This window comes from Coregonus clupeaformis, chromosome 9 (genome assembly GCF_020615455.1).
Source record: "Coregonus clupeaformis isolate EN_2021a chromosome 9, ASM2061545v1, whole genome shotgun sequence".
Taxonomy (NCBI): domain Eukaryota; kingdom Metazoa; phylum Chordata; class Actinopteri; order Salmoniformes; family Salmonidae; genus Coregonus; species Coregonus clupeaformis.
In genome coordinates, this window is record NC_059200.1 from 18,739,094 (window position 1) to 18,763,905 (window position 24,812).

General features: G+C 49.3%; 1 protein-coding gene across 5 annotated transcripts in view; it reads right to left on the reverse strand.

Moving 5' to 3' along the window:
- LOC121573421 (semaphorin-4D) overlaps positions 1-24,812 on the reverse strand; it is an 86,402-nt gene that overhangs the window by 22,162 nt on the left and 39,428 nt on the right. The window lies entirely within an intron of this gene.

Genomic DNA, 24,812 nt, shown 5'->3' on the forward strand with positions numbered 1-24,812 from the left:
ACTTCTGCCTGCCATTCATATTGCTGTTGTGTGTGTGTGTCCCCCAGGTCTCCGACCACCAGATGAGCGTGCCCAGACGTTTCACCACCCTCAGCCCGATACGCCGCTCCATCACTGGGGAACACACACACTAAGCACTTGGACTGGACACCCCCGGACATTTGGTGACCCCCGGAGCACAGGTACCCCCAGGAGGACCCTGAAAGACCCCTGACACCCCTGGGACTCCTCTTCCCGCCTGTAACCTTGAATAAAGAACTCTGAATTTGAACTTGCGCTCTTGGGTCCTCTTCTGTTCGTGACAGAACGATCTGACCATCATGGACCCAGCGCACTCCCTGACCACGATGGAGGAAGAGCCAGAGAGGACTGCCCTACAGCGACTGGAACGCTCTGAGGGAGACATAAATCGGATGGCTGGCGACATCGCTTCCCTTCTCCAGCTATTCAACCAGCAGCAACAACAGTTCCAACTGCAGCAACAACAGCTAGCCCAAGCCCTGCAACTACTCTCAAGCCCGGCTACTCCACCTGCACCCCCCTGGTCCTTTTGTTCCTGTACCACCGATACTCCTTCATCCCTCCGCTGGAGGTCCCAATGCTGCAGGCCCGGCAGTGCTGCCACCAGATCCCCACGCTCCTGAACCAAGGATTGGGAACCCGGAACGCTTTTGATGGCAACCAGAAGCAAGTAAGACCATTCTTGAGCAGCTGCCGAATCCAGTTTGCACTACAGCCCAGGACTTTCTCAACAGAGGGAGCCAAGGTGGGGTATGTCATCACACATCTCACCGGTCGAGCTCGGTTGTGGGGGAACGGCGGAATTCGACCGGCAAACCCCAGCCTGTGCCTCCTTCAGTGCCTTTGAGGAGGAGATGTTAAAGGTCTTTGACCTAGGCTCGCCAACAGCCGAAGCGTCACAAGCTCTGCTCACCATCCGTCAGGGCAATCGGACAGTGGCAGACTTCTCCATTGACTTTCGTACCCTGGCCAGTCAAAGCTCGTTTAACCCAGAGGCACTGGTGCAAGCCTTCCTCCATAGCCTGGCGGACTATATCAAGGACGAGCTTGTTTCCCATGACCCGCCCTCAACGCTTGATGCCGCCATTGACCTTGCCGTTCGCATTGACCGCCGTATACAGACCCGGAGGAGGGAGAAGGGGCCGTCTCAGTCAACCTGCCATCCGTACTCGGGTCGATACCGCTTCTGTCCAGCCCCTGCCTGTCAAGTCCCATAGCCAACTCAATCAGCCTGAGCCCATGGAGATTGGCCGTGCCTCTCTGACTCCCGAGGAGCGTCGGCGCCGTCTAAGCTCCAACCTTTGCCTCTACTGTGGTGGCGAGAATCACCGTGTCGCTACTTGTCCGGCAAAGCCGCAGCTCACCAGGTGTAGGGGAGATCCGGGTGAGCTCAACAAGCCTTCAGTCTCCCTCCATCCGAAAGACCCTGCTTCATCTCCGCCTTCAGCTTTCTGACAAGACTCATACATTGGCCGCCCTTGTGGATTCCGAGCCGAAGCAAACATCATGGACCCTGAGCTTGCACAGCAACTGGGCGTGAACCATCATCAACTGACACAACCCATTCCTGCACGAGCCCTGGATGGGCATCATCTTGGCACTGTCACTCATATCTCCGCCCCTGTGACAATCCTGCTGTCAGGAAACCACCAGGAGTCCATCCAGTTTCACCTCCTACACTCACCTGGCCAACCACTCATTCTTGGATACCCGTGGCTTCGTCAGCACAACCCCCACATCGACTGGGAGACAGGAACAGTCCGTGAGTGGGGAAGGAGTTGTCACCAGACCTGTTTAAGGGGGGCCACCCTGCCCGTTCACCGGGAAGGATCTAGCGCTACCTCCGACATATCCAATGTTCCGGCCTGTTACCACAGCCTGAAAGAGGTGTTCAACAAATCCAAGGCGACATCTCTACCCCCCACACAGACCCTATGACTGCGCGATTGATCTCCTGCCTGGCACAGCACCTCCCAAGGGTCGTCTGTATTCACTGTCAGCCCCGGAAAGAAAGGCCATGGAGGACTACATTAATGACTCTCTTGCCTCCGGGATAATTAGACCGTCGTCTTCCCCGCAGGAGCGGGATTCTTCTTTGTCGGCAAGAAGGACGGTTCTCTTCGTCCATGCATAGATTACCGGGGTCTGAACGACATCACGGTTAAGAATCGCTACCCACTGCCCTTACTTTCGTCTGCCTTCGAACTGCTGCAGGGAGCCACTGTATTCACTAAGCTGGACCTTCGCAATGCCTACCATCTGGTGCGGATGAGGGAGGGAGACGAATGGAAGACAGCGTTCAACACACCTACCGGCCACTATGAATATCTCGTCATGCCCTTCGGCCTCACCAATGCCCCAGCAGTTTTTCAAGCCCTAGTGAATGATATCCTCAGGGACATGCTAAATCGTTCGTATTTGTGTACCTTGACGATATTTTAATATTCTCAAAGACTCTGTCAGAACACACGCACCACGTCCGGTTGGTCCTGCGCCGCCTGCTGGAGAACTCTCTTTTCGTGAAGGCAGAGAAGTGCGAGTTCCATGCCAAGACCGTTTCATTCCTGGGGTATGTGGTGACCGAGGGCAGCATTCAGATGGATCTCACGAAGGTGTCGGCTGTCACTTCCTGGCCAGTTCCTGAGTCTCGGAAGAAGTTGCAACAGTTCCTGGGCTTTGCCAACTTTTATAGGAGATTCATCAGAAACTATAGCACAGTGGCTGCACCCCTCACGGCGCTAACCAGCACTAAACAACCGTACCAATGGACATCAGCTGCTGATAAGGCCTTCAATATCCTCAAGACATGTTTCACTTCTGCTCCCATCCTCCAGATGCCAGATGCAGCAAGGCAGTTTGTGGTGGAGGTAGATGCTTCGGACGTGGGAGTGGGTGCAGTGCTTTCTCAAAGAGCAGCTGAGGATGGCAAGATGCACCCCTGTGCCTTCTACTCCCGTCGGCTAACCCCTGCCGAATGCAACTACGACATTGGGAACCGCGAGCTGTTGGCTGTCAAGCTCGCCCTTGAAGAATGGCGGCACTGGTTAGAGGGGTCAAAGGAACCATTCGTAGTGTGGACAGACCACAAGAACCTGGAGTATATCCAAACAGCCAGGAGGCTGAACTCCCGTCAACAGCGGTGGTCTCTGTTCTTTACGCGCTTCAATTTCACGCTCTCCTACCGCCCGGGATCTCGCAACATCAAACCTGATGCTCTTTCCCGGATGTTTCAGAAGGACGAGACCACCGCCATGACAGCTCCCATTCTTCCCAGCCACTTGGTCGTAGCGGCCCTCACCTGGGAGATCGAGAAGCAGGTCATGGAGGCTCTTCGGGACCAGCCAGGTCCAAGCACCAGCGCCCCCAACCGTCTGTTTGTTCCAGCAAATCTCAGGTCACCTGTGATTCAGTGGGGGCACGAATCCCGTCTGGCCTGTCATCCCGGCATCACTCGCACCCTTCATCTGGTCCGCCAGCGGTTCTGGTGGCGGGGGATGAGACGGGATGTCCGAGAATTCATCCGAGCTTGTCCCACTTGTAACCGAAACAAGACTCCCAACCAGCCTCCTGCTGGGTTGCTGCAACCCCTACTCATACCCAAGAGGCCCTGGTCCCACGTTTCACTGGACTTTGTTACGGGCCTTCCGCCCTCTGACGGACACACAGTCATCCTTACCATTGTTGACCGCTTTAGTAAGATGACCCACTTCGTGCCCCTTCCCAAACTACCCTCTGCTAAAGAGACCTCCCAGGTGGTCCTGGAACATGTGTTTCGTATCCATGGCCTACCCCAGGATATAGTGTCAGACCGGGGCCCGCAATTCTCAGCAACCTTTTGGAAGGAGTTCTGTCATCTCCTTGGGGCCACCGCCAGCCTATCGTCTGGATTCCACCCGCAGTCAAACGGCCAGACTGAACGCATGAACCAGGAGCTGGAGAAGGCACTGAGGTGTGTGGCTTCCCAAAATCCCCGGGCCTGGGCTCAACACCTGCTCTGGGTGGAATATGCCCATAATTCACTCACCAGTTCCTCCACCGGGCTCTCCCCCTTTCAGTGTGTCTACGGGTATCAACCTCCACTGTTTGCCAGCCAGGAGGCGGATGCCACCTGTCCGTCTGCTCTTGCGTATGCCCGCCGCTGCCGCCGCACTTGGGCCCAGGCTCGCACTGTGCTCCTGAAGTCTGGAACCAGCTACGCCGTCGGTGCCAACCGACGGAGGACCCCAGCACCTACTTACCGGGTTGGTCAGAAGGTCTGGCTGTCTGCCCGGATCTGCCGCTGCGGGTTGTATCACGAAAGCTGGCCCCTCGCTTCATTGGTCCTTTTCCTGTGCAGAAAGTCATCAGTCCAACGGCGGTCCGACTTCAGTTGCCCGCTTCCATGCGGGTCCACCCCACCTTCCACGTCTCCAAGGTCAAGCCGGTCCATGAAAGTCCCCTGGTCCCTGCAGCTCCGGCGCCACCTCCTCCGCGCCTCGTAGATGGCGGTCCTGTCTTCACCGTCCGGCGGCTGCTCCGCTCTAGGCGAAGGGGTAGGGGTCTCCAGTACCTCGTTGATTGGGAGGGATATGGTCCAGAGGAGAGGACCTGGATCCCGGCCAGGAGGATAGTGGACCGGACCCTTATCACTGACTTCCACCGACTACATCCTGATCAGCCTGCAATCCGTAGGGGGCCGTCCAAGAGGGGTTCCTAGCCGTCCGGCCCGCCCTGCTCCTGTCTCAGTGCCTGTCCTGTCTCCCGACCGTGACCCTCCAGCTCCTTCTGAGGATGAGGAGATTCACTCGGACCGCTCGGAGGAGTTCTGACCCGCCGCCTGCTCCCCTCCACCCTCCCGGCATGATGTTGTTCTTGGGACTTCTGGGGCCGTCCCTTGGAGGGTCCTGTCATGAGCACTCTCTCTCCCTGGTAGCAACATTAATTGCATTCAATTATCTTCCACTCTGCTCACCTCCCTCTCTCTACTCAGCCTAACTAGCTCCACCTGCCCTGCTCTGCTCTTGTTACCTGGCCAGCTGCACTGCATTTCCCACTCACCATCCTCACCTTGCCTCACTCTGTTCTAATTACTCTGCCAGCTGAACTGCATTTCCCCACTACCTCTCCCAGTATATCAAGCCCTGGTTTTCAGCCAAGCCCTGTCAGATCGTCTTCAAACCCGGACCAGTAACCTGCCTGTCTGCGCTCTGACTCCTGTTTGTGATACCGATCCTTTCTTGACTGCCTCCTTGTTCTACTGCCCCGTCTATCCCAACCTGCCTTCTGGACCTCGACTACTCTCCGATCTTCAGCCCCTCCGGTAACTCGTTTCTGCCTTCTGTCTCTCACCACGATATTTGCCCAGCCCTGATCTGTACTTCTGCCTGCCATTCATATTGCTGTTGTGTGTGTGTGTTCCCCCAGGTCTCCGACCACCAGATGAGCGTGCCCAGACGTTTCACCACCCTCAGCCCGATACGCCGCTCCATCACTGGGGAACACACACACTAAGCACTTGGACTGGACACCCCCGGACATTTGGTGACCCCCGGAGCACAGGTACCCCCAGGAGGACCCTGAAAGACCCCTGACACCCCTGGGACTCCTCTTCCCGCCTGTAACCTTGAATAAAGAACTCTGAATTTGAACTTGCGCTCTTGGGTCCTCTTCTGTTCGTGACACTGTTAACTACAGACACATGCAAAGAAAAAATGGAAACAAAAACGCAAAACAAGCGCTTGCTGTTAAGATGATAGACCACGTAAAAAAAAAACCGCTATAACATGAAAACCTTGTAGTTTGGCCCTGTGACTGAAACGGTCGGTGCTCAGTGTCAGTGGATAGATACATAAACAGACATTGAGACATGCTTAAGCATTTACACATTATGACAGAGGAACATATTCCTGTCCTGTATACTAATGACTCAAAATCGCAACCCAGTTTTAGTGATGTAACCGAGTTTGGCACTTTGTCATCGGTAAATGTGTTATAATACTCTGAGGCTTGAGTGGTTAGTTCTGACAAATTACAGGTGTGTGACCGCCACAAGATCAAACTACAACAGCTAGTATACGTGTATTTGTGCTTTTTCTTATCGCTCAAGTAACCGTTACTCCTCTCAAACAGAACACCACATTTACACTATTTCACCAACCAAAGACATTTCACAACATCTCTCCCAACTCACATCAAATACGTGAAGGACATGCCTCTTCAGCTCGAAGCCGAGCTCTAGTCTACAGACCTGCTAAAGACAACAGCTGTGTAGCCTGTGTTTGTGTAATACATACACTACCAGTCAAACGTTTGGACACACCTACTCTTTCAAGGGTTTTTCTTTATTTTTACATTGTAGAATAATAGTGAAGACATCCAAATTATGAAATAACACACATGGAATCATGTAGTAACCAAAAGTGTTAAACAAATCAATATATATTTGAGATTTGAGATTCTTCAAATAGCCACCCTTTGCCTTCATGACAGCTTTGCACACGCTTGGCATTCTCTCAACCAGCTTCATGAGGTAGTCACCTGGAATGCATTTCAATTAACAGGTGTGCCTTCTTAAAAGTTAATTTGTGGAATTTATTTCCGTCTTAATGCGTTTGAGTCAATCAGTTGTTTTGTGACAAGGTAGGGGGGTATACAGAAGATGGCCCTATTTTGGTAAAATAACAAGATCATATTATGAGTAGGTGTCTCCAAACTTTTGACCTGTACTGTACACTATCTTGATCAAAGTACAAGACCGCGGGTGTTGAGTTCAGGTTGGGTAAGGGAGGGAGGGAGAGCAGAAAGCATGTGATGACAGGGCCCTGAACTAACATGATGGGAGTCACTCAGTCCGACAGAGAGGGACCATGCGCTCTTCATTTAACATGCAGAGAAAGAGAGCGAGCGAGCGAGAGAGAGCGAGAGACAGCCATGCTCTGCTGCTGCTTAGGTGGGGTCATGTTCATTAGGGCACACTGTAGCCTTTTTTGAAAAAACTGAAAGGCGGATCTCTTCTCTTCCGCAAAGGGCTTTACATGACAACCTTCCCAGCAGCATTACAGATTATATAAAACATGTAATCCGATTTTACTGTCCCTTTTCTATGTACTAATTCACAGCAGCATTATGTTACTCTGCTATTAATGTCAGTTTCCTGACACGGCTCTGATAAGAAACCAATTACAAAGCTTTTTGTCCGTTGACAAAGACGATAAGACCATACAACAACCCATATCTATGACTTTGGAAGGCCTACCTATTTCTCCAACTATCCCTCGGGCAGAGAGAGGAAGGAACTCCCTGGATGGTGCAAGTGGCAAACACCTCTGACAGAGTCAGGGGTCTCTGCCTATTGTTCATATGGTCAACTGGATTGGTTTAGTACACCCATAAATACCCCACAGGGATAATTAATTAGGTCAAGTCTGGAACTCTGGAATTGCACAACTAATCGCATTGGAAAAAACCATACAAAAAAAAAAGATCTGAAAAATGTTGATGCTTGTCAACCTAACTTGAGTTGCTCGTTACATTACATAAAATATTTGTCTGATATAGTGACATGTTTGACTTGCTGTCAATGCTCTTAAATTTAAATACATAGTAGGCCTATGTATTTCTAGGTCAGAGTTGGTCAACTCAGGCTGGAGAAAGCTCATAAACCTGTGAAATATATGAGCCCACAAAACCCAACTGAAATATAAAAACACATCTCTAATCTAAATGACCTTATTCTTCTATCCTAGGTAGGATTATAATACAAATATTCTGCAACACAAAACACACACTATTGAGGCAGTAACATACTGTAATAGGACATTTTATCAAATCAAAACAAATTATTTCTAATGTGGCTGCATGGAAGATTCATCGATTGCTTATTCACCAAAGTAACAACAGTGTGGTCAAAGACTTTGTAACTTAGTTGCAGTCACGATCTGGTTACCTATAACTACAAACAATTATGTTTTAGTTTTTTAAACATATTTATTAACTTATTTCCAGATATCTTCTACCCACAACGCACTATTTCTCAACGTCATATGGAGAATCTACTCTGTGTTAGCTAGCTCGAGCTGGCTAACGTTAGCCACTAGCCATGCAGACCGAGTGTTGGCAGTGGTGAGCAGCAATCCACCAATCACGAGGTGTGATGTAAAGAATCCGATTCTCCCACGTGGGGGCCGCATGGTCCTGCTCGGCTGCTCCAGTTCAGGCAGCTCTGACTTATCCTGCACAACCGGCAGGCTTGCTTCTGGCTCAAAAGGAAAAGTGGAAAATCATTCCTGCCTGCTCTAATTGTTTAGTATCTTGTCTGGTCAGTTTTTTTTTTTTTTTTGTCCTCCAATTTGTTTGGTCAACTTTTTTTAACCTGTTCTCCATGAAGTAGGCTACCTTTTTTTCACCCAACCTTGCCTTAGGACTAATGCACCACGGCAGCTGACACTGTGTTGTTGTGATCATTTCCATCTGCTGGAGCCTTCCTACCATCGCAGTCTTATTGTCGACTCTTTCCCTCGTCTCCTGTGCCCAATGCCGCCCCTGGATTACTGCCTCTCTGCATCTACTTTGGATTTACCGCACTATATATCGCTATTGGATTAAGCTGACTCTCCCTCAGCCTTATCTTAGCTTTTCTTTGATAGCTAACTCCGCCATTAATCAATAAGTCTCCGCTCTCTCTCATTTATATCTGCTGGCTTTTTTGTGTGTGTGTTTTGTGCCTGTGCTAGACTAGTTGGTGTTCTTACTACGTCGCCATAGTGGTTGGATAGCTATGCTAGTTAGCTGGCTAAGCTAGCTAGCAGGCTAAAATAACGGACTTTAGCTGGCTGGCTAAGATAAAACTGCATACACCGGTAACATTATTTGATAGCTGGTTAGATGGCGTTATGCATTTCCAAAACGTTGGTTTCTTTTAATGTAGCTGTAAGCTAGGTGTTGATAACAACTGGCTAACTCATGCGGTCACATAACGTTAGCAGGCTTGTAGGGCTAACTTTAGCAGGCTAACGTTAGCAGGCTAGTTGGCTAGCAACCTTGCAAGCTGATTTATAAACAATAAATTCATAAAATTATTTGCTTGTAAGTTGGCTGAAAATTCCAAGTAGCTTAGGCAAAATGCAACCATATCCTTGGAGGCAGTGATTTCATAAAGACTTCCATATGCCATTGAAACCAGCAGTCCATTTCTCTCATGTTCTATTGGTTTTCAACTTTCTTTCATTGTCCAGTAGCCAAATGCACATTTGTGCGTAGCCTACTGCCTGGTGCGTATTACTGCGATAATAATGTTAAGAAATAATAGTTTATCAAAACGGTAAGCTAAACATTCTCATTTGTTGCATCAGATTCATTCAAATCATTCAAAATAGGCTACTAAAGCATGATTTGGCCACAGAGGATCATTAGCTTCCCCTGGCCTTGATAAAAAAAAAGTGTGGATTGTTTTAAATTGCATTGCCTACAGTCTAAAGGAAAGGCAGCAAGTGATATTTGGGCAGAGCTCGCGGCTGTCAGGTCGTGTTGTAGGTGTGGTGTAGGAATCAAACGCAGGAAGCAGACTGAATTCCAAAAAGCTGTATTCCTGCCTAAACACAGGCAACAGGACGAAATAAGCCTGACAGCAAAATACGCACGAAGGCGAAAAGACAATGCGCACAAACAGGTGCGTCAGGATGAAATAAGTGCACACACAAGTGCAACGAACGCTCCAGCAAACAGTGGAGAAAATAACGCTCAACCGAGCAATACACAGACTGACGGTAACAATCACACACAACACAAGACAAACACAACGAGAAACTTATAGGACACTAATTACTACAAAACAGAAACAGGTGTAGAAACAAACAGACAAAAGCAAACGAACATGAAACATCAATCGGTGGCAGCTAGAATTCGGAGACGACGAACGCCGAAGCCTGCCCGAACAAGGGAGAGAGGCAGCCTCGGCCGAAACCGTGACAGTACCCCCCTTGACGCGCGGCTCCAGAGCGCGCCGACTCCGGCCTTGGGGACGACCCGGAGGCCGCGGCGCAGGGCGCGTCGGATACCCCCGATGGAATTCCGTCAGGAGCGACGGGTCCAAGATGTCTCTCCTCGGCACCCAGCACCGCTCCTCCGGACCGTACCCCTCCCACTCCACTAGATACTGAAGACCCCCTCTCCGACGTCTAGAATCCAAGATGGATCTCACGGTGTACGCCGGTACCCCTCGATGTCCAACGGGGCCGGGGGGTCTCCAAGATCTCATGTTCTTGGAGTGGGCCTGCTACCACCGGCCTGAGAAGGGACACATGGAACGAGGGGTTAATACACTTATACTCAACTGGTAACTGTAATCTATAACATACCTCGTTCAACCTTCTCAGGACTTTAAATGGCCCTACAAACCGCCGACCCAGCTTCCGACAGGGCAGGCGGAGGGGCAGGTTTCTGGCAGAGAGCCAGACTCGATCTCCAGGTGCGTACACTGGCCCCTCACTGCGGTGTAGGTCGGCGCTCGTCTTCTGTCGACGTATGGCACGCTGCAGATGGACGTGTGCAGCGTCCCACGTCTCCTCCGAGCGCCGCACCCACTCATCCACAGCGGGGCCTCGATCTGGCTCTCATGCCATGGTGCCAGAACCGGCTGGTACCCCAAAACACACTGAAAAGGGGTTAGTTGGGTGGAGGAGTGGCGGAGAGAGTTCTGTGCCATCTCGGCCCAGGGCACATATCTCGCCCACTCCTCCGGCCGATCCCGGCAGTACGTTCTGAGAAACCTACCCACATCCTGGTTAACGCGTTCCACCTGCCCATTACTCTCCGGGTGGTAACCCGAGGTGAGGCTCACCGAGACCCCCAACCGCTCCATAAAAGCTCTCCAGACTCTGGAGGTGAATTGGGGACCTCGGTCAGCCACAATGTCCTCGGGCACCCCGTAGTGCCGGAACACATGGGTGAATATAGCTTCGGCGGTCTGCAGGGCAGTAGGAAGACCCGGCATGGGGAGCAAACGACAGGCCTTAGAGAACCGGTCCACAACGACCAGGATGGTAGTATTCCCTTGAGAGAGGGGAAGGTCAGTTATAAAATCCACCGAGAGGTGGGACCATGGTCGTTGTGGAACGGGCAGGGGCAGTAACTTACCCCTAGGCAGATGTCTAGGCGCCTTACACTGGGCGCACACCGAGCAGGAGGAAACATAAACCCTCACATCCCTGGCCAACGTGGGCCACCAATATTTGGCACTAAGACAGTGCACTGTCCGGCCGATACCCGGGTGTCCAGAGGAGGGTGACGTGTGAGCCCAATAGATCAATCGATCCCGACACTCGAGCGGAACATACTTCCGACCCTCCGGGCATTGTGGTGGACTAGGGTCGGTGCGTAATGCCCGCTCGAGCTCAGAATCGAGCTCCCACACCACCGGTGCCACTAGACACGACTCCGGCAGTATGGGAGTGGGCTCCACGAACCTCTCCTCCCCGTCATACAGCCGAGACAGCGCATCTGCCTTCCCGTTTTGTGACCCAGGGATGTAGGTGATCTTAAAAGAGAAACGGGTCAAAAACATACTCCATCTAGCCTGCCGAGGGTTCAGCCTCCTCGCTGCCCGGATGTACTCCAGGTTACGGTCGTCCGTCAAAATGAGGAAAGGGTGTTGAGCCCCCTCAAGCCAGTGCCTCCACACCTTAAGGGCCTGTACCACAGCTAACAGCTCCCTGTCCCCTATGTCATAATTTCGCTCCGCTCGGGCTGAGCTTCTTGGAATAGAAGGCACAGGGGCGGAGTTTAGGTGGCGCGCCTGACCGTTGTGAAAGCACGGCGCCAATACCGGCCTCAGACGCGTCCACCTCTACCTGAAATGGTAAAGAGGGATCCGGATGCGCCAGCACCGGAGCCGAGGTAAACAGGTCCTTCAGCCTCCCAAACGCCCTGTCCGCCTCGACTGACCACTGCAGACGCACTGGACCCCCCTTCAAGAGAGACGTGATGGGAGCTGCCACTTGCCCAAAACCCCGGATAAACCTCCGGTAGTAATTCGCAAACCCCAAAAACTGCTGCACCTCTTTCACAGTGGTTGGTGTTTGCCAATTACGCACGGCCGACGCTCGGTCTACCTCCATCTTCACCCCTGACGCGGACAACTGATACCCCAAAAAGGAGATAGACTCCTGGAAAAACAGACACTTCTCTGCCTTCACATACAGGTCGTGCTCCACCAGCCTCCGCAACACTCTGCGCACCAGGGCCACATGCTCGACACGGGTAGGTGAGTACACGAGAATGTCATCTATGTACACAACGACTCCCTGTCCCTGCATGTCCCTGAAGATCTCATCCACAAATGATTGGAAAACCGACGGAGCATTCATCAACCCGTATGGCATGACTAGATACTCGTAATGGCCCGAGGTGGTACTAAAGGCTGTTTTCCATTCATCATCCTTCTTGATGCGCACCAAGTTGTACGCGCTCCTGAGATCTAATTTCGTGAAGAAACGCACCCCATGCAACGACTCAGTCATGGTCGCAATCAGCGGGAGTGGATAACTATACTTCACCGTAATCTGATTGAGACCACGGTAATCGATGCACGGACGCAAACCACCATCCTTCTTCTTCACGAAAAAGAAACTCGAGGACGCGGGGGAAGTGGACGGCCGTATGTATCCTTGTCTCAGCGATTCGTCTATGTAAATCTCCATAGCTTTCTTCTCCTCCTGAGACAGAGGATACACATGACTCCGTGGGAGCGCAGCTCCTGCCTGAAGGTTTATCGCACAATCCCCCTGCCTATGGGGTGGCAACCGCGTCGCCCTCGCCTTACTAAACGCGATAGCCAAATCCCCATACTCAGGTGGAATGTGCAATGCGGGCACCTGGTTTGGACTCTCCACCGAGGTAGCCCCCTACGGAAACGCCCAAACATCTACCCACACACTGAGCAGACCACTCCATCAGAGCCCTCTCCTGCCACGAAATCACTGGGTTATGGGTACTCAACCAGGGCATGCCCAGCACCACCGGATACGCAGGAGAGTCAATCAGGAACAGCTGAATCATCTCCTGATGATCCCCCCTGCGCACACATCCTAAGTGGCGCCGTGACCTCCTGATCAAGCCCGTACCCAACGGACGACTATCTAGGGCGTGAACGGGAAAAGGAACATCAACAGGAATGAGGGGAATCCCTAACGCTAAACAAAACTTTTTATCAATAAAATTCCCAGCTGCGCCTGAATCTACCAGCGCCTTATGCTGGGCATGAGGTGCTACCTGTGGAAAACATACAGGCATACAGAAATGGGCAACAGAGAGCTCTGGGTGAGTGGGGCGCCTACTCACCTGGAAGGAATCCCCAGTGCGGGACCTGTCGTCATCTCCCCTAGGAGGCCATCCCCAGCACCTAGCCGCGGTGTGTCCTCCCCGACCACAGTTGGTGCAGTGGATGGACCCCCTAGTCTGCCGACTCCTCCTATCTCTAGCGCCAGCGCCCCGAGCTCCATAGGACACGGCTCGGATGCGCTGGAGGATGGAATGGACGGACCCCCCTCAGGACGTCCGCGGGTAGCCAATAGGTTATCTAACCTGATTGACATGTCGACCAGCTGGTCGAAAGTGAGACTGGTGTCCCTACAGGCCAGCTCCCGACGGACGTCCTCTCTGAGGCTACATCGGTATAGATCGATGAGGGCCCGCTCATTCCACCCTGCATCTGCCGCTAGAGTACGGAATTCGAGTGCGAATTCCTGGGCACTCCTCCTCCCTGCCTGAGGAAGACCAGACGCTCCCCCGCCGCTTTCCCCTCCGGGGATGAGCCGAACACCGCCCTAAAGCGGCGGGAGAACTCGGTGTATGTAATAGTCGTGGCGTCGATCTTCCTCCACTCCGCGTTGGCCCACTCCAACGCTTTACCGGCCAGGCAGGAGATCAGGGCGGACACGCTCTCATGCCCTGAAGGTGCCGGATGTACTGTGGCCAGGTACAGCTCTACCTGGAGCAGGAATCCCTGACACCCAGCTGCGGTCCCGTCGTAGGACCTCGGGAGAGATAGTCGGACTCCGCGAGGTTCCGGCGCTGGACTGGGTGGGCTGGCCGATGGTGCTGGCAGGGCGGCTGGCGGTGGAGGCGGACCCCAGCCTCGGAGGGTGGTCATCACCTCCTGCAGGGCGGCTCCCATCTGCAGGAGCTGCTCTTGCTGTTCCCGAACCTGGGTTTCCAGTCTTGAATGTGCTGCTTCGGCTCCTGCTGATTCCATACTGTGTGGTGTGTGATTCTGTCAGGTCGTGTTGTAGGTGTGGTGTAGGAATCAAACGCAGGAAGCAGACTGAATTCCAAAAGCTGTATTCCTGCCTAAACACAGGCAACAGGACGAAATAAGCCTGACAGCAAAATACGCACGAAGGCGAAAAGACAATGCGCACAAACAGGTGCGTCAGGATGAAATAAGTGCACACACAAGTGCAACGAACGCTCCAGCAAACAGTGGAGAAAATAACGCTCAACCGAGCAATACACAGACTGACGGTAACAATCACACACAACACAAGACAAACACAACGAGAAACTTATAGGACACTAATTACTACAAAACAGAAACAGGTGTAGAAACAAACAGACAAAAGCAAACGAACATGAAACATCAATCGGTGGCAGCTAGAATTCCGGAGACGACGAACGCCGAAGCCTGCCCGAACAAGGGAGAGAGGCAGCCTCGGCCGAAACCGTGACAGCGGCAAATACCAAATAGATTATTGTCGAGTTGTGACTGTCAGTGAAAAGTAGCGAGGCCCAGATAGGCATATCGCAATATTTCAAAAAATTAAATCATGGGAAAACATCATGGGAAAAGCAAATGGCTGTAAAGAGAAGACAAATTAAAATACTAAATGTCAAAATTGTCAACTTAATTGAGCGAACAACAGTAGGCCTATAGCCTATCTTAATGGCACCGGCAAAGAGCACCGGCAGAGAGCATCGGCCATATCGCCGGAGAGCGCGCACTGCACAGTCACCATCAGTTGGGTCAGTGCCACTTAAAATCCACTCCTCCAGTTTAGATTGGACGTCATATTATATTTGTGTCGCCCCTTCTCGTAGGCCTATTATATGGACAACGTTGTTTTTATTGATCTGTTTGTCAGCGTCAGCAGAGTAGGCTATCTTGTAATTTGTCGTATTAAAAAAAGATTCTGCTAATGTCTCCAGTCATATAAAGTGTAGTAGAATTGCATGAATTGAATAGGCTATAGCCCAGGCCTCTACACACTTAGTCATGCATTGAACTGTCTTTTTTGCTAACATTGACTTGAGTTATATTATTAGCCTAAATTATGACTATCCAATCTACTCACCACATTACGGATGGTAGGCTATCTTACATATTTACATTTTAGTCATTTAGCAGACGTTCTTTTCCAGAGCGACTTACAGGAGCAATTAGGGTGCCTTGCTCAAGGGCACAGACAGATTTTTCACCTAGTCGGCTCGGGGATTAGAACCAGCGACCTTTCGGTTACTGGCACAACGCTCTTAACCACTAAGCTACCTTCCGCCCCATATATCTGCAAATGCGAAGATGCATGGAATATTTTATTATAAAAGGTGCATTTTAAATGGTGAAAATGTGCTTCCTCAAAACATGAAACTCACGCGCTGCGTATGCATAGTTTAGTGAGTTCGCTGTTCGTTACTTGTCTTGTTGGCTGAGGAAAAGTAAACGTGGACAGTTGTTCTAACGTCTTCAAAGTGAGAAGTAAGGACACACATCATTGCACCCTCGATTCGCATGTTCTGTTAAGATTAAAAGACCATAACCTAAATGTGATTTGTCATTTTGAGCACCGTGGGTGGACGCCCTAATCAGGTTACACCCAATGCATACGGTGCGGTAGTAGAGAGAACAGGCTATGACTTGGGTTGCTGGAGTCTAACAATTTTTAGGGCCTTCCTCTGACACCGCCTGGTACAGTTTATTCGGAAATACCTTATTTACATAAGTATACAGACCCTTTGCTGTGAGTCTCGAAATTTAGCTCAGGTGCGTCCTGTTTCCATGGATCATCCTTGAGATGTTTCTACAACCACCTGTGGTAAATTCAATTGATTGGACATGATTTGTAAAGGCACACCTGTCTATATAAGGTCCCACAGTTGACAGTGCATGTCAGAGCAAAAACCAAGCCATGAGGTCGAAGGAATTGTCCGTAGAGCTATGAGACAGGATTGTGTCGAGGCACAGATCTGGGGAAGGGTACCAGAAACATTTCTGCAGCATTGAAGGTCCCAAGAACACAGTAGCCTCCATCATTCTTAAATGGAAGATGATTGGAACCACCAAGACTCTTCCTAGAGCTGGCCACCCGGCCAAACTGAGCAATCGGGGGAGAAGGGCATTGGTCAGGGAGGTGACAAAGAACCCGATGGTCATTTTGACAGAGGTCTGGAGTTCCTCTGTGGAAATGGGAGAACCTTCCAGAAGGACAACCATCTCTGCATCTGCAGCACTCCACCAATCAGGCATTTATGGTAGAGTGGCCAGATGGAAGCCATTCCTCAGTAAAAGGCACATGACAGCCCGCTTGGAGTTTGCCAAAAAGGCACCTGAAGGACTCAGACCATGAGAAACAAGATGCTCTGGTCTGATGAAACCAAGATTGAACTCTTTGGCCTGAATACCAAGCGTCACATCTGGAAGAAACCTGGCACCATCCCTATGGTGAACCATGGTGGTGGCAGCATCATGCTGTGGGGATGTTTTTCAGCGGCAGGGATTGGGAAAGATGAACGGAGCAAAGTACAGAGAGATCCTTGATGAAAACCTGTTCCAGAGCGCTCAGGACCTCAGACTGGGGTGAAGAATCATCTTCCAACAGGACAACGACGCTAAGCACACAGCCAAGACAACGCAGGAGTGGCTTCGAGACAAGTCTTTGAATGTCCTTGAGTGGCCCAGCCAGAGCCCAGACTTGAACCCGAACAAACATCTGGAGAGACCTGAAAATAGCTGTGCAGCGACGCTCCCCTTCCAACCTGACAGAGCTTGAGAGAATTTGCAGAGAAGCATAGGAGAAACTCCAAATACAGGTGTGCCAAGCTTGTAGCGTCATACCCAAGAAGACTCGAGGCTGTAATCGCTGCCAAAGGTGCTTCAACAAAGTACTAAGTAAAGGGTCTGAATACTTATGTAAATGTAATTAATTTTTTTATAAATTAGCAAAACATTCTAAAAACCTGTTTTTGCTTTGTCATTATGGGGTATTGTGTGTAGATTGATGAGGGGGAAAAAAACTATTTAATCCATTTTGGAATAAGGCTGTAACGTAACAAAATGTGGAAAAAGTGAAGGGGTCTGAATAATTTCCGAATGCACTGTATATTCTCCATGTCCTTGTTCAGCTACGAAGAATTCCAGTTCTTCAGGTCCCGTTGATAGGACAGTCTCCAACGAAGCTCGTCCAGTTTGTTCTCCGGTGATTATACGTTCGCCAATAGAACGGATGGGTAGAGGCCGTTTATGTACTCACCAACGTAGTTTCGTCAGGGTGCCCGCACGTCGGCCTCTCTTGCGGCGTCTTTTCAGAGTCTCTGGGATTAGGGCCTGGTCTGTGGTGAGCAGTGTGTCCTGTGCCTACGACTCTTTCAAGTATAAACCTTGATCCAAATCGAGGTTAGTGATCGCTGTTCTGATGTCCAGAAGCTTCTTTTCGGTCATAGGAAACGATGGCGTAAACATTACGCACAAAAAGTTAAGATCAGGGCAAAAAAATTGCAGAATTTGTCAGGAGCCCGTAAAGAAATGGCAGCTATCCATTGCGGCTCCATTCTCTCAGCACGGACTCACAAGGGAGAAGGGAAAAGCTACGTTTATTGCGCGCCATTCAAGCCTTTCACAAAGGAAAGGTGACACCGGCACAAGAGCAGGTAATTCTGGTTTCCCAGGCCCAGGTGAAGGTATGGTATATACTAAACAGCAGTAGGCTACACCTCTGCTAAAGGCCTGGGACAGGTTCATGTGACGTGGGCGTATAGATACTAATCGCATTTCCTAGCAAGCTAAAGGTAGTAATTATTCTTAAAACCATGCTTCCTTTTCAGTGGGAAAAAGTTATGCTTTCTGATATACAAAGAGAACAAGAGCCAAGATTAAACATACAATGCAGAAGAAGGCTGGGCAGGAATTCAATTCACCTAAGAAGAACCATATGGACACCAGTTGCTGCCAAAATAAATGTAACTTCATAATTTCAGCATGTGAGCATCATAAGCAATGGTTTTATATAATTGTAGACCATAGACTGAAGCAAGGAGTGGGAGGAGACACCCGAAGGCATCGTGAAGTAGAATATCCTTTGCTTTCTCTAGGTGTAAAGCGAAAACAGACTCATCGGACAACTCATGTTATTAGAAAATAATACTTTCCCCACAGTTTTACAAAACCTATATCTTGCATTTTGAGTTTTAGTTTCACAGTATGTCTTTATTATTTGACATACCACCTAGTGTGACAGAACAAACAATGAAAAGGGAACTAACTAACCAACCAACCCCTTGCCTGGCCTACTGACACAGTTCTGCTACCATTACAGAGAGATGATGTAGTAATTAATGATTCCCCCGAGGAGGGATCATAAAACACAACACATATTGGAAATCAGTCTCAGGCGACAACAGCTAGGAAAACTCATTGATCAGTGACCCGATGTAATTGAAAATACACGTCCTGGGGGAGAATTCCAGTTCCACACCATAATATCTAGGAATGCTGAATGTAGTAATCCATAGAATAAGAATGTTTTCGAATGATGAACCGAAGAATTCCATTTTAGACGGAGTACCAAATTCCACCCTATCCAGTCACTCACAGCCTAGGACATTAAAGGGGGTCAAAGACACAAAGACCTATTGTTTTCGAAAGACCGGGAGGGCACTGAATCTCCCTTCTCCCCATGTGCATCATCATCTTCATACAGTAACTGAACAATGAATGGACACAAAACACCACCGAAAGGTGGAGGATGCCCACTTTCACCATTCCGCACTAACCTAGATCTCTTCCCAGCATTGCCAATCTAAATGCCAGACTAGATTATCAGAACACAGAGCCAAATGCAACTAAAGATGATCAAAACCGAGGGAAGGAGATTTAACACAACCATTTCTTAGTTCAGTACTACATTCAAAATCAAATCTATTACAATACAAGAAGAGGGGAACAAGTTGGCACCGCACCAGCCACACAGACAGAGAGATATTTAAAACTATAGCCATAGGCCTACTGGCATGCCTCTTTAAAACTGTAGCCATGCTGGCATGTCTCTTTGAGCCCTTTGTCTATCCTGAACTCAGCTTCTTTGGACACACAGTGAGTTTGACACCTGCTCTGGTGCTCGCTCTGCAGTGCTGCAGTGCTAGCAGGTCACAGCTAACTGGCAGGTCGATGGGTCTGCCTGCCTCAGCCTGGACATTCAGTGCCTGCCAATGCCTCCCAGCCTTTCAGGCCCTCTCCCTGCCAGCTTTCCTCTCCCCCCGGCCCTCAGCACCCCGGCCTGTTGGCACTTGCTGTGATAACTCATTGATCTGACAACATCAATGTGGATGCACTCTCCTGGTCCTCCCAGCGCCATCCTGCCAAAATCTGCTGCTCTTCCCTCTTCCTGTCGTTCGGTTCCCATTGACAGCCCCTAACAATCCCTTTCTCTCTCCTCTTCTGGAGCGGTTCAGTATCTTCTCTTCCAGGATGGTTCATCCACTGTCATGTCCCTCAGATACTCTGGTTTGTGGTGAGGGTGTCCTGAGAGTTATATACTAGAACAGTTTGTCCAAGATGAAACAGGACATGTCAGTTCCGCTGTTGTTTCGTTCACAGCGCATCACGATCAAAATCAATACACTCAGTTGTGTTCTGTTCATAATTCTGTTAGTTTGAAACGGACTAACATGCCCTCCAGATCCATGACCTTTACCAGATTGGAGGATGAATGAGACATTCCCGACAGAAACCAAACACACTCAACCCAAGGAGAACACCACGTTTTCAGATAGATCTACATCATTTCCAACGTCGCAGTAGCATCTGCAACATGTGGCATTTGGTACCGTGTGTCAACATGCAGGCCTGTAACACAACACTGAGACCGCCGCATCTCTCTGCGATGCTGCCTGACAGATGTCTGATGTCTACTCCACTATAACTATAAGGTTGAGCTTGGGTTTGGCTACAGATGTGACCGTACTGGGACATGACATTATACTTAAGGCTAGATGTGGATGTGGATGCCCTCAATGAAACGTCATTTACAATCATGATTAAACCAGACAATGTAGGCCTATATTATGAGAAAACCTTTTGGACATTTAATATAGCATTGATTGTTTTAATAAAAAAATGATAAGAAACTGCGACTCTTATATCAACTTAAGTGAACACACTGCCTGACCTCCAGGACATCTACAGCACCCGGTGTCACAGGAAGGCCAAGAAGATAATCAAGGACCTCAGCCACCCGAGCCTCGGCCTGTTCACCCTGCTACCATCTAGGAAGAGGAGACTGTAAAGGTGCATCAAAGCTGGGACCCGAGAGACTGAACAACAGCTTCTATCTCCAGGCCATCAGACTGTTAAACAGTCACCACTAGCTGGCCTCCGCCCAGTTACTCTGCCCTGAACTTTAGTCGCTGTCACTAGCCGGCTACCACCCGGTACTCTACCCTGCACCTTAGAGACTTCTGCCCCATGTACATAGAGTCATTGAACACTGGTCCCTTTAATAATGTTTACATTCTGTTTTACCCACTTTATATGTATATACTGTATTCTAGTCAAGACTCATCCTACATAACTACTGCTGTCCACACCTATTCATATTCTGTCCATAGACAGTATATACAGTGGCATTGGAAAGTATTCAGACCCCTTGACTTTATCCACTTTGTTAGGTTACAGCCTTATTCTAAAATTGATTGAATTATTCCCCCCCCCCCCAACCTACATACAATACCCCATAATGACAAAGCAAAAACAGGTTTTTAGAAATGTTTGCTAATTTATAAATAAATAAAAACTGAAATATCACATTTACATAAGTATTCAGACCTTTTACTCAGTACTTTGTTGAAGCACCTTTGGCAGCGCTTTCAGCCTTGAGTCTTCTTGGGTATGACGCTACAAGCTTGGCACACCTGTATTTGGGGAGTTCTTCCCCTTGTTCTCTACAGATCCTCTCAAGCTCTGTCAGGTTGGATGGGGAGCGTTGCTGCACAGCTATTTTCAGGTCTCTCCAGAGATGTTTGATCGGGTTCAAGTCCGGGCTCTGGCTGGGCCACTCAAGGACATTCAGAGACTTGTCCTGAAGCCACTCCTACGTTATCTTGGCTGTGTGCTTAGGGTTGTTGTCCTGTTGGAAGGTGAACCTTCAACCCAGTCTGAGGTCCTGAGCGCTCTGGAGCAGGTTTTCGTCAAGGATCTTTGTACTTTGCTCTGTTCATCTTTGTCTCGATCCTGACTAGTCTCCCAGTCCTTACCACTGAAAAACATCCCCACAGCATGATGCTGCCACCACCATGCTTCACCGTAGGGATGGTGCCAGGTTTCCTCCAGACATGACGCTTGGCATTCAGGCCAAAGAGTGCAATCTTGGTTTCATCAGACCAGAGAATCTTGTTTCTCATGGTCTGAGAGTCTTTAGGTGCCTTTTGGCAAACTACAAGCGGGCTGTCATGTGCATTTTGAAGAGTGCCTTCCGTCTGGCCTCTCTACCATAAAGGCCTGATTGGTGGAGTGCTGCAGAGATGGTTGTCCTTCTGGAAGGTCTCCACAGAGATTTGAGAGTGACCAGCGGGTTCTTGGTCACCTCCCTGACCAAGGCCCTTCTCCCCCGATTGCTCAGTTTGGCCAGGCAGCCAGCTCTAGGAAGAGTCTTGGTGGTTCCAAACTTCCATTTAAGAATGATGGAGGCTGTGTTCTTGGGGACCTTCAATGCTCCAGAAATTTTTTCGTACCTTCCCCAGATCTGTGCTTCGATACAATCCAGTCTCGGAGCTCTACGGGCAATTCCTTCTACCTCATGGATTGGTTTTTGCTCTGACATGCACTGTCAACTGTGGGACCTTACATACAGGTGTGTGCCTTTCCAAATTGTGTCCAATCAATTGAATTTACCACAGGTGGACTCCAATCAAGGATGATCAATGGAAACAGGATGCACCGGAGCTCAATTTCAAGTCTCACAGCAAAGGGTCTGAATACTTATGTAAATAAGGTATTTTCTTATTAAATCAATTTTAGAATAAGGCTGTAACAATTTAACGGTGTTTCCTCCGACACATTTGTGCGGCTGGTTTACGGGTTAAGCTGGCGGGTGTTAAGGAGCACGGTTAGGCGGGTCATGTTTCGGAGGACATGACCTATTACCGGTGTGATCATATATCTACAATTTTTTTATATCATTTTAAAAACAGTCTGACAAGAACAACATTGGCAGGGCAATTCAAGCATAGCCAATATGCAGTGATAATGTATTGGGCCTATAGCCTACTGCACAAACCTCATTGCTACAGAACTGTTTTTAACTGGTTAATGTTGCATAGGCTTATGTTTATTAAGTCAAGTTTAAAAAAAGAAATCTGAGCGGTAGATTTCAGCCTGCATTTTGACTCATAAAAGTTTGGTGACCACCGATCTAGTGGTATTCTAGAATTAGAACATCAGAGGTGATACTCAGTGTTCCGCTAAGCTAGATAGAATCGTACTTCCTGGCACTTCACCACAGCAAAAAGGGCTTTAAATGGTACCTCAGAAAAGCCCCTAAACAGTACCACTAACACATAGCCACTAATTGAACTGAGGCCGGAGTGCGATTCAGAGAGAGGATCATTTTTTTATTAAATCAATTTTAGAAAGTCAAGGGGTCTCAATACTTTCTGAAGGCACTGTATAATGGTGTCTATGGACAGTATAGTTATATAGGAGGAGTTTTGACTAGAATACAGTATATACATATAAAGTGGGTAAATATATGAGAGAGAGTATATTTATATTTCAGACTCTGATATTGCTTGTTCTGATAGCAGTTGCCCAGAGAGTGTGGGCCAGGGAGGGAGGGAGAGCGAGAGAGCGAGAGAGAGAGAGAGAGAGAGAGAACAGAGGGGGAGAGAGCGAGCGAGGGGGAGAGAGCGAGAGAGAGGAGGACAGTGGAAGACGAAAGGACAGATATTTATTTTTTTTACTTTGTGTGTTTTTTTGTATGTATTGTTTTGCTAAATATTACTGCATTGTTGGAGCTAGAAAACACAATTTCACTGCCCTGTGATAACATCTGCAAATCTGTGTACGCGATCAATAAACTTTTATTTGATGAAATGAGTAGAACTTTAAGTTAAATCACATAAGACTGAAGGAGAGTCACTCGCTGAGCACAGAAAGAACACTATGCTACGCTAGGGACATAAAATGTATCCCTCATATATAATAGCTGGGTTCAGGATCCATGCTGAGCCTTTTAGTCAACCTACAGTGACCACACTAAAGGGAAATGAAGGGTCAGTCCTTGCAAAGGGTATATTTAGACGGTGATGTAGTGCTATTTCAAAACAACACACCCTTTACCAGGTCACATGGGCTGTCAGAAGACTAAACAAAGACCATAAACAAACAGTTGAAGTAACTGTGTGTGTGTGTGTGTGTGTGTGTGTGTGAGAGAGAGACACGAATGCATAAGTGTGTAAAAAAAAAAAAAAAAAAAAAAAAAAAAAAAACTCCTGCTAGTTGGGTTAACCGTTGCTCCCGGTCAAGAGAGAAACGCTAATAAAATGTAATGACCATGTACACCATCTTAAAAAGATGAAAATAACTAACTTAATATCACCATCTGCTCCTGCTAAATTAGAATGAGAAGGCTTGCACTGTTGGTCACCTAGAAAAGGAACAACTAGATGGGGTAACTATTCCGCTTCCCTTCCCCATATTTATGGATCTAGGGACCTTCTACAGCGAGACAGATGTGGCTGTCATTGACGTGTCTAGACAACATACATGGTATAGTTTACACCCAGTGTGACCTCCTGCTGCCGTTCAGAGCATTCTCCCACCACGTTGAGCGTCATCCTGATCCCAGTTAACACTAACGACTTGTCTGTCCTTCACAGGGTGCTTTACAAAAAGGTGCTATTGACAACCTCAGAGGTACCAGTAAGAAAAGAGTGCTAGCTAGCGCACGATTCGAGAATCTAGCGATCGACTGGTTGATCTCCAAGGCATTCCTAGTCGATGCCCAAACATTTCTGTAAAACACCCAAAGATAAAGCCTTGGGTTTATTTTCTCAGTGGAGGGATGGAGAGAGGAGGGATGGTGAGTCGGGTGAGAGGCAGCCTCATGGCTGCTCCCTCCCTCCCCTCAGACTGGCCATCAGTCCATTAAAAAAAAAAAAAAAAAAGGGGGGCCTCACGAGAGGTGCAGCGGTCTAAGGCAGTGCATCGCAGTGCTAGAGGCATTACTACAGACCCGGGTTCATTACCAGGCTGTGCCACAACCGGCAGTGGCCGGGAGTCCCATAGGACGGCGCACAATTGGCCCGCATCGTCCGGGTTAGGGGAGGATTTGGCCGGGGGGGCTTTACTTGGCCCCTCACGCTCTAGCGACTCCTTGTGGCGGACCGGGTGCCTGCAGGCTGACCCCAGTCGCCAGTTGAACAGTGTTTTCCCCCTGACACATTGGTGCGGCTGGTTTACGGGTTAAACTGGCGGGTGTTAAGGAGCACGGTTAGGCGGGTCATGTTTCGGAGGACGCATGACTCCACCTTCGCCTCTCCCGAGCCCGTTGGGG